Here is a 12,495-nt window from a genome sequence, read left to right on the forward strand (position 1 = left end):
GGTTCTCTTCACAACTCTCTGGCTGCTCTTTGTTGGTCTCTTCACTGGCTCCTCCTTATCTCTCCCACTGCTAGCTGTTGGAGGATGGCAGAGTGAGTCCTAACCTCTTCTCTTCTCTATCTCTGCTCACTCCTAGATAATCTCCTCCTGCCTCTTGGCTTTAAAAACCATAAATCTGTTGGTTACTTCCAAAGGTCCCTCTCCAGCCAGACTTTTCCCCTGTCTCTCTGATATTCACACTTAGGTATCTGTCTTAGTTATCTCATGCTGCTATAACAGAAATACCACAAATGGGTGGCTTCAACAAACGGAAATTTATTTTCTCACAGTTTAGGGGTCTGAACACAGGGTACCGTCTCTAGAGGAAGGCTATCTCTCTCTGTCACCTCTGGAGGAAGATCCTTGCCTCTTTCGAGTTTCTGCTCCTGGGCAGTCTTCTTGTTGCTGGGCATCTCTCTTCCCCCATCTCTGCTTCTCTCGCTTGCTTGTTTAAATCTCTTTTATATCTCAAAAGAGACTGACCCAATACACACCCTTCACTAATCCTGCCTCATTAATTTAACAAAGACAATCCATTCCCAAATGGGATTATAACCACAGGCATAGAGATTAGGAATGATGACACATATTTTTTGGGGGGGAGGGCACAATTCAATCCATAATATTCCATACTTTGGTCCCCTCAAAATTCATGTCCTTCCAACATGTAAAACATATTTACCCATCACATCATTCCCAAAGTCTTAAATCAACTCCAAGTCCAAAATTTCATCTTCTGAATCCTCTAAATCAAATATAGTTGAGATTTAAGTGTATTCCATTCTGGGACAAAATCCTTCTTCATCTGTGAACCTGTGAAATCTAGATTACAAATTATCTGTTTCCAAAATACAGTGGTGGAACAGACACAAGGAAGCGTTTCCATTACAAATGGAAGAAATTAGAGGGAAAGAAAGGATAATAGGCATCAGGCAAGTCTAAACCCAGCAGAACAAATTACATTAACTCTGAAGGCTTAAAAATAATTCTCTCTTCTCAGAGACCATCTGGGCAATGGCCCTGCACTCCAACCTCTGGATGCTGGCCACACCGTCTGGATTCTGGGTGGAGGCCGCTTGGCCCTGGGCTTCAGCTCTGCCTTCCAGGCTCACTGGGATGGCAACTCTGCTCCCTCTGCTTTGGGCAGCCCCATTCTAGTAGCCCATCTGAGTGGCACCCCACCCCTTTGACCTCGGCAGGTCCCATTCTTCAGCCCCTTGGGCATGGCAGCCTGAACCTCTCAGCTCTGGATGGGAGCTCCATCCATCTGGCGCACTGTGATGGTTAAGTTTGTGTGTCAACTTGGCTTGGCCATGATTCTCAGTGGTTTGGCAGTTACAATCCAGTTTGGCAGTCATATAATGATGCAATCACCTCCATGATGAGACCTGATGTAATGTGGTCACCTCCATGATGGGATCTACTGTGAGAAGCCAGTCAGTTGAAATGGTGTTTCCTTGGGGGTGTGGCCTGTGTCCAATATAGGTGGACTTCCCGGCAAGGCTTACAGGCTTTTGTTTCCTCTGGACCCTGCAGCTGGCTCCTGTTCATCTGACCTCCAGTTTTTGGAATTTGAGCCAGCAACTTACCTGCCATCTGACCTTCTGATCTTGGATTCGCCAGCACCTGTGGCTACCTGAGTCAGGGGACCTCCAGCCTGACCCACGAACTTGGGACTTTCCAGCCTCTACAACTGCATGAGCCATTTCCTTTATATAAATTTCTCTATATTTATACACTGCACTGGTTTTGCTTCTCTAGAGAACCAGCCTAAGACACACACCTTGACGGCAGCTACACTCCAGAACGAGCTGGCAAACATTCAACTCTTTGAAACCTAGGAGACTGTGGCCCCACCCTTTGAGATTCAGGAGACCATTGACCCAACAAGAATTCCAAGAGGCAGACAGCATTCTCTCCTATCGTTCTTTCTTTGTCCTCTTCAGTCTAAGCTGGTGAGGTTTCTGCTGTGGGATCCATTAGTCATAGGCTTAATCTCTTTAACAAAAGATTGTGTAGCTTTGTTCTTGGTGAACATTCTGGGACATGTGTCCTTGGTTTTTACAACACAATTTTCCAAATTTTTAAGATTCTGTTTTCATTTTGCACAGTTCATTTTTAAGTCCATATCTTTCCTCTCACATTTTACTATAAGGGGCAAGAAGAAACCATGCAGCCTTTTCAAGACTTGCTTAAAAATTCCATCAGCCAGATATCCAAGTTTATCACTTACAGTTTCTACCGTCCACCGATCATTTAAACATAATTCAGACAATTTCTTTGCCACTGCATGAAAGGCATTGTCCTTCCATCGTCCAATCACATATTCTTGTTTTGTTTTAAAGCCTCACCAGAAGCACATTTAATGTCCTCATTTCCAGCAACATTCTGGTGCTGGCACCATATGTATTCTCTAAGACAATAAAGACTTTCACTATGACTCTCCTCACTTCCTTCTGAGTCTTCACCAGAATTGCTTTTGTTGTCCATAATTCTATCAACAGTCCCATAAAGGTAATCTAGGCTTTTACTATTAGGCACTTTAAAACTCTTCCAGCATTACCCATTATCCATTTGGAACACGACTTCCAAATTTTATTTTTTTTTAGGCATTGGTAGTGTTGTTTCAGCAAGCAAGGTTGTGTTATCTGCATAACCCCGGTTGTTAATGAGCCTTCCTCCAATCCTAATGCTGCATTCTTCTTTATATAGTCTAGTTTCTCAGATTATTTGCTCAACACACAGATTGTTAGGTACCATCCAATTTATTCTAACTCATAGAGACCCTGTGTACAACAGAATGAAACACTGGCCGGTCCTGAGCCATCCTCACAACGGTTGCTATGCTTGAGTCCATTGTTGTAGCCACTCTGTCAATTCATCTCATTAAAGGTCTTCCTCTTTTTCACTGACCCTGTACATTACCAAGTATGATGTCCTTCTCCAGGGACTGGTCCCTCCTGATAACATATCCAAAGTATGAAAGACGAAGTCTCGCCATCTTTGCTGGTAAGGAGAATTCTGGCTGTATTTTTTCCAAGACAAATTTATTTGTTTTTCTGGTAATCCATGGTATATTCAGTATTCTGTGCCAACACCATAATTAAAAGGCATCAATTCTCCAGTCTTGCATATTCATTGTCCAGCTTTCACATGCATAAAGCAATTGAAAATACCATGGCTTAGGTCAGGCCCATCTTAGTACTCAAGGTGACATTTTTGCTTTTTCACACTTTAAAGAGGTCTTTTGCAGTATATTTGCCCAGTGCAATACATCATCTGATTTCTTGACTGCTGCTTCCATAGGTGTTGATTGTGGATCCAAGTAAAATGAAACCCATGACAACTTCAGTATTTTCTGCGTGTATCATGATGTTGCTTATTGGCCCACTTGTGAAAAATTTTGTTTTCTTTATGTTGAGGTGTAATCCATACTGAAGGCTGTAGTCTTTGATCATCATCAGTATGTATTTCAAGACCTCTTCACTTTCAGCAAGGAACGTTGTGTCATCTGCATAATCCAGGTTATAAATGAGTTTTCCTCCCATCCTGATGCTGCATTCTTCTTTATATAGTCTAGCTTCTCAGATTATTTGCTCAACATACAGATTGAATAAGTATGGTAAAAGAGTACAACCCTAGCGCATACCTTTCCTGATTTTAAACCATGGAGTATCCCCTTATTCTATTTGAATGACTGCCTCTTGGTCTCTGTACAGGTTCCTCATGAGCACTATTAAGTGTTCTGGAATCCCCATTCTTGAAACAGTTATCAACAATTTGTTATGCTACACATAGTCAAATGTCTTTGCATAGTCAGTAAAACACAGGTAAACACCTTTCTGGTATTCTCTGCTTTGAACCAGAATCCATCTGACATCAGCAATGATATCCCTGGTTCCACGTTCTCTTCTGAATCCGGCTTGACTTTCTGGCAGCTCCCTGTCCATGTATTGCTTTAACTGCTTTTGAATGATCTTAGGAAAATTTTACTTGCTGTCATATTAATGATATTATTTGATAATTTCTGCATTCTGTTGGCTCACCTTTCTTTGGAATGGGCACAAATATGGATCTCTTCCAGTCAGTTGGCCAGATAGCTGTCTTCCAAATTTCTTGGCATAGATAAGTGAGTGTTTCCAGAGTTGCATTCATTTGTTGAAACATCTCAACTGGTATCCTGTCAATTTCTGGAGACTTGTTTTTTGCTAGTGACTTCAGTGTAGCTTGGAGTACTTCCTTCAGTGCCATCAGTTCTTGAGCATATACTATCTCCTGAAATAGTTGAATGCTGAACAATTCTTTTCAGTACAGTGATTCCATATATTTCTTCCATCTTCTTTTGATGTTCCTGTGTTGTTCAGTTTTTTGCCCATAGAGTCCTTCAATATTGCAACTCGAGGCTTGAATATTTTCTTCAGTTCTTTCAGCTAGAGAAATGCTGAGTGTGTTCTTCCTTTTTGGTTTTCTAACTCTTGAACTTAGAGCAACTAAAGTAAATAAAAGAAGTGATGAAGTAAAGTAAAAGAACTGAGCAGAAGATTTCAAAGTGTGGCTCAAGAAGACAAAACAAAGCATTATAATGAACTGTGCAAAGACCTGGAATTAGAAAACCACAGGCATAGAAGTTAGGAATTATGACACCTATTTTTTTGGGAACACAACTCAATCCATAACAGTGTCCAACAGACATCTTAAAGTTATTATATTCATAAGCAAACTCTAACTTTCCCAGCTCCTCCCTTGGTCTTCCCCAGCCAAGTAAAGGGCAACTCAACATTTCAGTTCCTCAGGCCAAAATGTTCAGCCATGTGTCACTCATTTCTTTCTCTCAGATCCTACATCCAAATCCATCAGCAAATTCTGTGGATACTGTTTTCAAAATATATCCAGAAACAACTACTTCTACTACTCCCATCCTGATCCAAGCCACCATTATCTCTTGCTTGAATGTTTGCAGTAGCCTTCTAACTGTTCTCCCCCATTTCTTCCTTTCCCTCTCACAACTGATCCTTTAAACACTTAAATCAGATCATGTTATTCTTCATAGCCTTTGTAGTGCAGTGGTTAAGAGCTATGGCTGCTAACCAACAGGTCAGCAGTTTGAATCCACCAGCCACTCCTTGGAAACCCTATGGGAGGCAGTTCTACTCTGTCCTACAGGTTCGCTAAGAGTCAGAATCAACCTGACGGCACTCTCCAATACTGTCCTTCTCACTCACTATCTCTAGCCACACTAAACTCCTTGCTCTACTTCAGACATCTCAAGCCTACCCTTAGTTCTCCTAGGAGCCTCTTCCCCCAGGTCACTCCTTCATGTCCTTCCAGTTTCTGGTCAAATGTCCAGTGAAATTTAGAGCCACAGTCAGGCTGGTCAGCAGAAACTGGGCCCACTGAAGGAACGTAAGTCTAGTGGGAGCTAGAGACACAGTGGAAGGCAAGAGCTACCAAGACAATGCACATGGCAGAGCAAAAGAAGAGACAAACAGGTTCTCTTCTCCTCCCATATTCTAGTCTTCCCACTGCCTCGCATGGGCTGAATCCAGCCAGAAATCTGGTGGCAAAAGCTCCTAGGACCACAGTTCCCTGTTATACAGAGCAGGGCAGGATAGGAATGGAGCTAAGTGCAGAGACAAATGACCAGCACAGAAATGTACCCCCCATGCAAATGAAACATACAGGCTTATAAATCCATCTCTTATGAGTGAGTGGTTTAACTGAAACAATTCTCCAGAGATTTATCAGTCCGAGCAAATTACATCAGTTTCTTGACCCTGCAAAGATCAAGAATAGAATTGGAACCAATGAAACTATGCAGTTCATACTTGCCTTGAGACTTCACATGGCAAAGCTATCCCCCTTGCTTCCTTACTACAGAGTTACAGACAGACTGGCCATTTTCAGTGTTGACCCTTGTGAGCACTGGGGGTCTTCAGCAAATGCTATGTGTCAGCAGTGGGCACCAGACTAAACCTTTCACTGCACACAAATATCTTCTGGTTATCCAAAGAAACTTTTGCTTCCATCTCCATAAGATGTTGGAAATGCTTGGATCTTGGTTGAATATGCTCTACAAAGACAGGAAAATATTCTCTCAGGCAGGTCAAAGAACACTGAACCTTGTAATTATGCTTTATTTTTTTTAACTAGTAAGGGGAAAAGGTACAGAGAATGGGGATAGAAAAAAACAAGGCAAGCCCTTTTGCATAATGGTGCTATTGGGACTGGGTGTTGCAATGATCTAAAATAACCTTATGAAAGCACTCAGTACAGAGTTCTACTTGGAAAATTTCTCTTCCTTTCCCTTCCAATAGCTCACTCAATTCTCAGGGGTTATATTTAGGAACATTTTACAAAATACATTTTGACCCACATGGCGTAAGGAGAGTTGTCAAAGACTACTGTGTTCTCTAAAAACACCCTGCCTGTCCAGAGCCCTTGAACTAGGCATCTTTGTGAGCACTGGCTATAGCACCAAATGGGCATTTATTGATTATGGTTTAAAGTGCTAAGGTAGAAGGACAGAGATAGACTCTAGCAAGGTCATGGCATAGGTTTAACTCCGGGTTTGGCTTGGGTCCTCCTGGGGTGGGATGGGGCAAGATTGGAGCGTACAGCTTTCTCTGACAATCGGAATGATGCCTGCACCTGGCTGACGAAGCTTGGAGGCCAACAGGTCTAAGCCTACACTCACCTGAAAACTCACATCTTGGCACTTGGTTTTCCAAAGGTTGCCGATTCCAAGGGCACAGCATGTAGGTATATTTTTCCTTCAGTCTTGTTGGAAAGCTGTAACTAGCATTCTAAATGCCAGGTCTGGATTAAGTTCCGACTCATACTACACTATAGGAACTTTGGGGCCAGTACAATTACTGAAGTAATTTTATTTTCCTCAGGAAATTATTACAATTAATTCATATTATTGAATCATGTACCAACAAAGGGGCAAAAGTGAGGTGAAGAAACCAGTCATAAGTTGTAGTTAGGTAATGGTGGCACTCCCAAGTTTCTCAGAGTTAATCTGGGAGCTTAGTGTGTTCAAAGCTCATAACTAAGGTGAGAGTCAAGACACACAGACCTTTAGTCAAACTTTGCAAATTAGTGAGCTCAAACCTTCTACCTAGTGGGAGATAATGCTGGATTACTAGGCAAAAGTCACATGTACACTCTGTAAAACAATTACGAAGGCAGCAGTTGGCAAAGCTGAAGACTTTATTCCCAACCTATGCTGTTTACATGACTACCACCCTTAGTAAAGGATAGGAGCATAATTGCTAGGATTACTCCTCTTTTATGTAGCAAACAGACGCCTCCCCATTGCACAGGGCTGCGGGGTCACACACATCCTGGGTGCTGAATCTGTCATTCTTTAGAACTGCTGAGTTTATGTTTGGGTACAGAGCTGTCAAGACCCCTGAGTATCCTCTAGAGAAAAATGTGAGCAGAAAATTCATCACTTGAGAGGGCATTGCTACATAGTTCACCTTTCCCTTAATTCAAAATACTCCTGGGGCTGTATGATCCAATGGCCTTATGGCTCACTGGCACTCTGGATCATAGTCAAACCAAAAAAACCCAAACCCACTGCCATCAAGTCAATTCCAAGCCATACTGACCCTATAGGACAGAGTAGAACTGCACCATAGAGTTTCCAAGGAGCACCTGGCAGATTCAAACTACCAGCCTTCTGGTAAGAAGCCATAGCACTTAACCATTATACCACCAGGGTTTCTCATAGTTAAGCAGCCCTGGGAAATGGCTGTGAGGAGCTGTGCTGTCCCAGGCCTCACTCCCACTGGTGCTGCCTCCTCCCTGCATGGGTCGATGTTAATGGTCCCATTTGCATCCAGGAGCAGAAGCGATTACAAGGTTACACAATCAGTGCCAAGCTTAAAGGAAAATAAAAGCTGGAATCTGACTCTGAGCCCTGGTTTTTGTGATTAGATAACACCCCCTTAGCGTGCATTTACAGACTCCTGAGTCCATTCCTTATGATTTTTCAAGAGTTGTTTTTCCACAGGATTGAGTCACTGGCTTCCTGACTATGCAGACCACTGCTCTCATCCAACTCTATTTCACAGGCAGAGAGACCAAGGCAGCTAAGAAGCTGAATCCTTTGTCCAAGGCCACCCTTGAGGAAGTTCCTAAAGAGTACTGCTAGCTTTGACCAAATCTCTGAAAATAGGAAGCGGTCATGTTTTTAAAATGTTCTTCCAGAGGGCACAGCAAATGAAGAACAATGGACAGAAGTTGTTGCTGTTGTCGTTAGCTACCATTTAGTCAACTCCAATTCATGGTGAACTTAGGTACAACAGAACAAAACTCTGCCTGGTCCTACATCATCCTCACAGTCGGCAGCATGTTGAGTCCATTGTTGTGGCCATTGTGTGACTCCATCTCAATAAGGGTCTTCTTCACCCTCACTGGCCCTCTACTTCATCAAACACGATGTCTTCCTCCAATGATTGGTTCTTCCTGTTGACATGTCCAAAGCATAAGAGGTGGACACGGTTTTACCGTGATCCATTAAGTTTTCATCGACTAATTTTCAGAAGTAGATTACCAGGCATTTCTTCCTAGTCTGGAAGCTCCACTGAAATCTGTCCACTATGGGTGACCCTGCTGGTATTTGAAATACCTGTGGCATAGCTTCCGGCATCACAGTAACATGCAGGTCAACCCAGTATGACAAGCTGACAGACTTGTGGTAGGGATAGAAGTTAAAATGGTGTACAAGTACTCTCTAACAAGTGGTCTTAGTTTCCCTCATCTGTAAAATGTATGTGACGGTAGTTCTCTTAGGGGATTTTAATAGGGACTAAGCGAGATAATTAATATAAACTAACTAGCATGGTGCCTGGCATATAATAGGTGATCAAATAGTTAATTCCTGAAAAAATTTGGAAATGGTTAGTGGTAATAGCTGCACAACATGGAGAACATAATCAATGAATTCTACATGTAAAAATGGTTGAAATGGTAAATGTTTTGTTATATACATTCTACTACAATTAAAAAAAAAGTTAACTCCTTTCTTCCTTCTAGTAGTGGAACACATTGCCACTGAATATAAGAATTCACCAGCCACAGGTGCCCATCCACAGCCCCTTGAGCTAAATGGTCACTGAGAGTCCTTCTAATCGTAACAGTCCAATTCACGGGGCAAGTCTGGACTTTAAACTCAGGAAGACATCACCAGTTCTACAAATTCCTAATCTGCTGATGCTCGACAAAGATGACTGGGTTTTCCAAAGGCATTGTAATTTATATGGGATATTAATAGACGAACTGAAGAAAGCAGGAGGGCAAGTAATTTTGGAAAACTAGATCAAATGAGGAAACCCTGCTGGTGTAGTGGTTAAGTACTAGGGCTGCTAACCAAAAGGTTGGCGGTTCAAATCTGCTAGGTGCTCCTTGGAAACTCTATGGGGCAGTTCTACCCTGTCTGTAGGGTCACTATGAGTTGGAATCAACCCAGCGGCAGCGGGTTTAGATCAAATGAAATACAGAGCCTGGTACTCTGTGTGTGTCACTTCTTGGCGAGATTGCAGGCCCTCAGGGCAGGACTGTCAGTGACCTTCTCTGAAGGAAGCGTGGCCCTGGCTGGGGAAGAGGAGGTGTATCACTGCGGCTCGGGATGAGTGGTGGCCGGGAGCCCTGGGCGGGGCAGACTCAGAAACAGGAACCTCAGGTGCGCAGGTGATATTAGGTTGAGGTGTTGGGTACACGAATAACGTTACCCCCGCCCCATCAGATGTGTTAGAACATGTACAACACCTAAGCATGGCCCACGATGGGAGCTATATAATGTGAAATTTATCATTATCTCCTGAGAAAAATTAATCCTTAATAGGAGGGATCTTACATATGCCTCATTCCTTTTGAGAAGCACTACCTTAAACCATATGAAGTAAAAAACCAGACTTTTCTTCTTCCACTTTTTGAATTTCTAATTCTAACTTTGAATCTCTAATTGTGGAGTGATACTTTTACACATTTTATACAAATGAATTACCAGAGGAAAAAGGAAAATAAACAAAGAAGACACACAAAATACAAGCCCAATTTAATATTAATAAGCTCAAAACCAAAAAAACTAAACCCGCTGCTGTGGAGTCAATTCCGACTCAGAGTGACCCTCTAGGACAGAGAGAAGTGCCCCATAGGCTTTCCAAGGAGCAGCTGGTGGATTCAAACTGCCAGTCTTTTGGTTGGCAGCCAAGCTCTTAAGCCACTGCAGCACCAGGCCCCCTATTAGACTCAACGGACTTACAATTGCTGTAAAGTTTCATGTTTCATGACACTTACTCTTATTTTCTCTACTTATCAGAAGTGGACCAGGAGTAGCCGTTTTTTAGACCAACACCATCTTATTATGGGCCACGCTTTGAGAAGCACTGATTTAAGACACCTTTGCCTTCCAGTAAGGAAAAAGCCAACCCAAGTAAGCTCGACTTGCCAGGACACACCCTAGTTCCCAGAGTGGGACTCTGGGAGGGGTGGGCTTCAGGGCTGGCCAGGGGGAGGCTCCAAGGACACATGACCGACACAGGTAATGTCCATCTTTCCCCTCTGCCCTTCTCAGCATTGGCTTTACCCTAAGGCCGGTTTACCCCTTCTTGAAGTATAAACAAAGATCCTTTTTGTATTTTAGGTTTAGAAACTGCATTTTCATTTAATTCAACTTTGTGGTAAATACCTACAGCTTAAATTGATGTTTCAGATATCTAAAATCATACTGGGGCTTTTTTTTTTTTTTTTTTAAGTGTTGATGGAACTAAGAGATTTAACATAAGGCAAAAAAAAAGGAAAAAGTTTTAAGCTTCGGTTATATCTCAAGTGATTAAAAATAGGCACACTTTAAGAACTATCACCTTTTTCTTTGTAAGCTCATTTGTATGATTTCCAACATTTATATAAAATGTTTGACCCCAACAACCATTTCCCACTTCTTCTGTACTTTAGAATCATCAAGGAGTATTTAAAAAATACAAAGGAAGGGCTCTGGCGCGTGTATCGGCTCCTTTTGCTGCGGGCCTGCTAGGCGACGCGCTCTCCTCGGAGCCGCCACCCCACGGTAGAGCCCGGTGCCCCCGCCGCCGCCTGTGTCGCCGCCGCCCTGCCCTGGGACTGGCGGTACGACTGGCCACAATCTTCAATGAGTGAACATATTCCTTAATTCTGTGGTGTTCTTGGTCACACATTTATGGAGTTTCCGAAGGGCAGTGGAGATCACTGCCAGGCACAGCAGGACCTCTATGCAGACAAGGGAACTGTGGAAGTTCATCACTACTCCCCAGAGAAGCCCCCTTAGAGCAGCTAACCTGGACACAGAAGTGTGGAACGGAAATCGGCCCAGCAGTTTTCAGGAGCCTGACCTGGAGGGGGAAACCTCAGGGCGCTTCCTTTCTCTTGCCTCAGCGTTACTGGATTGAAGAATTGCCTGCTTGTTAGGAGGTTCCTTTCATTTCCATTCCTCCCAACACTGAGAATTTCAAGAAGCATATTTTGAAGTAGACCTCAGTTTCTTTACATCATTTCTGTATTTACTTTTTAAAATTCTTTCATAACTCTATTGAGTGTTTTTTTTTTTTTTTTTAGCGAAATTAACATGGCTCCAATGAAGGCCCAGCTCCTGTAGAAGTCACATACAAGAACATGAGATTTCTGAAGACACACAGTCCAATCAACACGACCTAAAACAAATTTATAGAGGAACTTCCGGAATATGGAGTTACCCAGATAGTAAGAGTATGTAAGGCAGCTTAAGACCCTGCTCTTGAGGAAGAAGAAAGCATCCATGTTCGCGATTGGCCTGGTGATGATGGTGCACCGCAGTCCAACCAGAATGTTGATGGCTGGTTAAGTCCTGTAAAAATTAAGTTTTGTGGAGAACCTGCTGTATTGCCGTTTGTTGTGTGGCAGGTCTTCGGAGCGCTCCAGTGCTTGTTGCCCCGGCATTAGCTGAAGGTGGAATGAGATATGAAGACGCAGTACAGTTCAGGAGACAAAAGCCGCGTGGAGCTTTCGACAGCAAGGAACTTTTGTGTTTGGAGAAGTAGAGTCCTAAAATGTGGCTGTGGTTCAAAGTCTCCAAGCGTCATAGAAACAACTGTTGCATTAATAAAACCGGTGCCTGATGGTGAACTAGAAATGGAACTTGAGACGGGACCTAATTTGTCATGCATATTTACCAACGTGTTAGTTTGGTGGGTAGGTCTAATAAAACTTCCACAGCAGTATTGAGAAGCGGTTGTACCAGGCAACAAGCTTGACAGAATTGCAACGTCCATGTTTCGGTTATGATCAACCTATCTGGACACTTGGCAAAGGTTTCTTACTGTTCAGCATTTAAAATGTGCTTATCATTTGTACCAATTGACCTTTCCAGAAATCATGCAGTATTGTTATAAGTCTTCTTTAAATCCGTTCCCATGCCAGATTCTTATCAATATA

At 42.8% G+C, this 12,495-nt stretch overlaps 1 pseudogene; it reads left to right on the forward strand.

Annotated features, from left to right (window-relative positions):
• Positions 1 to 11,673: 11,673 nt before the first annotated feature.
• On the forward strand, positions 11,674 to 12,179 carry LOC126064368 (protein tyrosine phosphatase type IVA 1-like; annotated as a pseudogene).
• The last annotated feature ends 316 nt before the right edge of the window (positions 12,180 to 12,495 follow it).

The sequence above is a fragment of the Elephas maximus genome, chromosome 20 (assembly GCF_024166365.1).
Source record: "Elephas maximus indicus isolate mEleMax1 chromosome 20, mEleMax1 primary haplotype, whole genome shotgun sequence".
Lineage (NCBI taxonomy): Eukaryota > Metazoa > Chordata > Mammalia > Proboscidea > Elephantidae > Elephas > Elephas maximus.